Below are 5,240 nucleotides of genomic sequence, written 5' to 3' on the forward strand. Positions count from 1 at the left end.
TGCCCCTCAGAAGGGTTCCACCAGGATTTGGGTCAAGATAGAATCTCTTATCCACAGTCAGTGGTCCTCCACTGACAGAAGGTCCCCTCTGGAAATGGCATTACATCCTCTGTACTTTTGGGCAGAGAAGTAAAGAAACCTTCGCTTAGGATAGAGAAAGCCCTCGGGCCAAGAAGCAGAGATTTGGAAGCTCCAAGGAAGGGGAAGGTAGTGTTTCTAAATCCGTGGCCCTGCTGTCCAGTGGCCGTGGCCGTGTCAGCACCTGGCTTCTCTATTAAGTCATCCAGCCTCTCTCTTCTGCTTTGCTGCAGCGACAGGAGCAGAAATCCAAATGCAGGAAGATGAAAGAGGTGTGGATGTTGGCAAAATGCCCAGGGAGTATGAAGGCAAGCATGAAACTGGCCAGAATGGACCTGGTGTTGGGGCACCTGGGTGGCTCAGTCAGGTTAAGTGTTTGCCTTCAGCTCAGGTCATGATCTCAGGATCCCGGGTTCGAGTCCCACATGGGACTTTCAGATTTGAATCCGAGCAGTAAGATGCGCGGAGGAAAAACACTTTGACCTGCCTCTCCCCTTGCCACTTCCCGTTTCTCCCCCTGCTCGTGCTTTCTCTCTCTCTCTCTCTCAAATAAATAAATAAAATAATAATAAGAAGAAATAATTGAGCCGGTGTTATCAGAGGAAGTCCACACACCGTGCTTGTGTTTACTCCCTTCCTCCTTCCCTTCCCCACCCCTCTCATCTCTCTCCCTCCTCCTCCTCCTCCACTTATAACTGATTTGGTTTTAGTTTAATTCATCTTTCAGATAATCTACCACAAAGTTTTAAGAAATTTATTCAAGTCATTTTTAAAGAATTTAGCCTGAGAGTTCCCACAAAATAAAACAAGATACATTCTCCTAAAAGACCTCTCTCTAGATTGCCTTCCCCAACCCCTGGGCTGAGCAAAAGCAATCACCTGCCTTCAGCGAATACACACAGAATTGCCCAATAAATATGAGTTGTCATGGAAACCGAGCCAAAAGAGAATAGAAAGATGAGGCTGAATATTAAGGATTTGTTTGGCCTCAGTGACTTTTTCTCCCCCAGATCTGAAATTGTTCGATCTATGAAAACATAAACCACACAGGTCCCTTTCCGAGATAGACTAAATGAATACTAAAGGCATCCCTAATAAGTTCCTGAGATTTTAGTGTCTTCCACCAGTCACTCCTATACCTCTTTGCCCCCTTTCTCATCAAAGAGCGATGGCAAATGACCTCTGGTGGCTGCACGTTTTGGCGGGAGTGGCGTGACCAACAGGCCAGGGGATTTGGAATCAGACAGACCTGGGGTGTGCGCGTCCCCTCTGGGCGCTGGTGTTTTCCCAGCAGCATTTCGACCCTGGAGATTCATATTCCATAGGGCGATTGTGACAACTAATTTTTTGACTAGAAAAGCTCTTGTCTGTCTTTAAGAGGTGAAGAGGGGGTCAAAGTGTTTTTCCTCCGCGCATCTTACTGCTCGGATTCAAATCTGAGACTGTATTTTCTGTTAATAAGGATACTTTCATTAGTGCTATCGTTAAAATATCCTGACACAAGTCATTCAGAGGGACGAGAATTCGCATCTGTTTCTTCACGGCTCAGACACTTGTCAGGAAATGCATCTTTGTGGATTTGGAAAGAACCAAAGGACATTATTACCGATAGTCATATTATTATGTCAAGCATTCTTCCTTGAGATTCCAAAAAGGCGATTTTTTTGCTCAGGCTTGGGGAGGCCTCATGGAGTGAGGTTAAAATAAAAAATTGTGTGCTTGAGTTTGTTCATGAAATTGGTTAGCTAAGTAAACCTTGGCCTGTACTTACCTTTTTTTGAGTCTCAATCTCTCTAAAAGCCATAAAATAATTTCTTAAATGCCTCATTGGACTGCTGTGAGATTTCTTTATTCCTAATAGAAGCTAACATTCATGTAGCTTAGTCCATGTACCATATTATGTACCAAGAATTGTGTCATGCTTCACATAAGAACTCATGGGATCCTCCAACAACCCTACAGGCAGGTACATAGTAGTATCATGATAAGCAAACAGAAGGACAGGAAGGGAAGGTCCTGTCCAAGGTCACACAGCTAGTTAAGTGGCCAAGCCAGGATTCAAACTTGGGAAGTGTGGCTCTGGGCTGTTACGGTCACCAGAAAATATTTATTAAGCACTTACTAATGTCCTAGGTACTGGGCTAAGCACTTTATAAATAAAGTGCTCATTGCTCATTCGAAGTCTATGACACAGGCACTACTACTGTCCCCACTGGGCAGAGAAGGAAGTAGATACAGAGCTTAAGCCCAACGGAATTACCCAAAGCCCTACTATTCCCAGGGAGAAACGTTCCTTCCCCTCATAATATTCTCCTTCTACCACTTACCTTCTCCTTTCTCTAAGTCTCAATATCAGTGTTGCTTCTTCTGGTCATCTTCCCTGAGGTCCCTGTAGGCTGAGCTTTCTTGTATATAGACTTGTAATAAGCTGTGTGTTAACCTTTGTCGTGGTGACCATAATCTTGTTCAGGTGTCTTTATGTCGCTGTTTGACACAAAGTTTCTATCTCTCCCACCAGAAAGGACAGGGGCTGCCTCTATGTCGGGCTGGAATGGCATTCCTAGCACCTTGTACACACTTGGTCTGCACCAAATATTTAATAAATTAATCCATCCCCAACTTCCTTGGGTTGATGTTGATAAACATCAGTGCATGAAATGGACAAAGAGAAGAATGAAATTGCCAAATGAAATGATGAAAGCAATTTTGTCCATTCAGTCTTTCACCAGGCGCCTACTGTGCGCCATATCTGAGCGAAGGAAAATGATCTGAGATTCCATTAGGGGATTGTAATCGCAACTTAAAAATCAGCTTTCTAAGGCATTTGCTATACTTGAGAGCTCTAACTAAAAGGCTCAGTGATTAAGAAGGAACTCAATAAAATTGGAATAAAGTATTTTCTGGGCAGTAATTTCACAGTAAATTTGGTTTAATAAAAATTTCACATGAATCATTTTTTAATTGACACTCAAACACGGTGAACTCTTTGGAAGACAAATGTCAAGGGAATAAATGTTATGCATAGCTAATTTTAAATGCACTTACAATATGGTGTCTAATATAAAGGACATACTTTTATCTGATTTTTTTCAATTTATTATCCTTTCCTGCTTTTTAGGTTGAGGAGGTATTATTGTTGTTCAGAAGCTTCTTTCTTGCCTTCTAATATTAAATCCTTACTTTGTTCCTACTGAAGGAGCTCTTTAAGAATAAGGCAAAAATTAATTAATTAAACTATTCTTAAAATGTCTCTGCATTTAGAGTCACTTTTTTTTTTGATGCCCCAAACCTTTTATTTTAAAATAGTTTTCAGTTTACAGAGAAGTTGCAAAATTACAGTTTCTGTATACCCAGCACCCACTTTCCCCTTTTGTTAGTATGGCACATTTGTCACAACTAATGAGCCAATACTGATATATTAGCATTAACTAAACTCCATATTCCGTCCTGTTTCCTTAGTTTCCCCCATTGTCCTTTTTCTGTTCAAGGATCCCCTCTAGGACATCATATTACAGTTAGTCAGGTCTCCTTACGCTCTTCTTGGCTATGACAGTTTCTCAGACTTTTTGTTTTTAATGACCTTGACAGTTGTGAGTATTGTGGTTAGGTATTTTGCAGAATGTCCCTTAATTTGGTCTTGCTTGAAGCTTTTCTCATGACGAGACTAGGGTTAAGGGTTCTTGGGAGATCACAAGCAGGCAGAGAGGAAGGGAAGCAGGCCCCCCGCCGAGCAGAGAGCCCGATGTGGGGCTCAATCCCAGGACTCTGGGATTACGACCCGAGCCAAAACTTTAGCCCACTGAGCCACCCAGGCACCCCAGGTGAACTGTCTTTAGCTGTTGCTGCTAGCGTATGTTAGTCTCACTCTCCTAACCTTCATATAGTGGGCTATATTTTCAGGAGAGTCCCCCTAACTTTTCCCCACCAAGTGTTTGTGGAAGAAAGTCTGGAGCAGCTTCCAAGCATCCACCTGGGCCGTGGCATGAGCCCTGGGCTCCCCACCCCAGATGACAGGGCCACCCACCAAGGTGTGTAGGGAAGCCCAGCACAGGGGGAAGTAAGGAGGCTCAATGTAGTGTCCTGTCTCAGGGTAACAGATGATCTCGGGCTTCTTCCTACCATGGGCCTGCAAGCGCTTAGAGGCCTCATTAGCATAGAATTCACTCTTCCAGTTGTGGTCATCCTGACCTACAAGGAACAGGAAGGCACTCTCAGCTCTGTCTACGGGAATGAAACTCTTCTGGTCAGCTCCTTCCAAAGGGCTGTTCAGGACATCCACAATGTCTGCCAAGCCATCTTTGGTCAGCCTTACTCGATTTGGGTCTAAGCCCAGAGGGGGCAAGATCTCATCTTTGTAGTGTAAGGCTCCCCCAACATTGGCCACGGAGCCATTGACTAAGACCTTGGCGGTGATGCCCTTCAGGAACGACGCCATGGAGAGGCAGAGGTCACCTCCTTTGGAGCTGCCAAGCAGCCCGACTCCTGGACCCTTTACCTGAGGGTGATCCAGCAGATAGTTGACAGCTTCTTCAAAGTACTCCAGGTGGAGGATCTCCAGGCCTTTGGGGAGGTCTTCATAGTTATGATAAGCCAGAGCCATCACAGCAAAACCCTTGCCAGCCAGCAGACTAGCTCGATGTTCCAGAAGGTCACTTCCAACTCCATAAATGTCCACAATCCCAGGAAAGGGTCCTGGTTCTGGGGGCAGGAAGAGCGTGGCGTGCAACCGGCCTGCACGCACTGGCTGCATTTAAGTCACTTTTTTTTTTTTTTTAATATAATTTTTTATTTTTTATAAACATATATTTTTATCCCCAGGGGTACAGGTCTGTGAATCACCAGGTTTACACACTTCACAGCACTCACCAAAACACATACCCTCCCCAATGTCCATAATCCCACTTTTTAAAATAAACTTTATTTCTTAGAACAAAACAGATTCATAAGGAAATTGCAAAAATAGTCCAGAGAATTCTCATGCACTCACACTCAGTTTCTTTTATTATTAACGTCTTATGTTAGCATGGTATAGTTGTTAAAATTAATGAACCAATATTAAAATGTTCTTATTAACCAAAGACCATACTTTATTCAGATTTCCTTAGTTTTTGCCGGGTTCCCATCCAGGATACCACACTATATTTTGTCCTCACAGTTTCTTA

At 43.5% G+C, this 5,240-nt stretch overlaps 1 pseudogene across 1 annotated transcript; it reads right to left on the reverse strand.

Moving 5' to 3' along the window:
• Positions 1–3,905: 3,905 nt before the first annotated feature.
• On the reverse strand, positions 3,906–4,816 carry LOC309862792 (acyl-coenzyme A thioesterase 1 pseudogene; annotated as a pseudogene). Its single transcript has one exon. The product of its transcript is annotated as an acyl-coenzyme A thioesterase 1 pseudogene (transcript).
• Between the last annotated feature and the right edge of the window lie 424 nt (positions 4,817–5,240).

This window comes from Mustela nivalis (genome assembly GCF_964662115.1).
Source record: "Mustela nivalis genome assembly, chromosome: 4".
NCBI lineage: Eukaryota > Metazoa > Chordata > Mammalia > Carnivora > Mustelidae > Mustela > Mustela nivalis.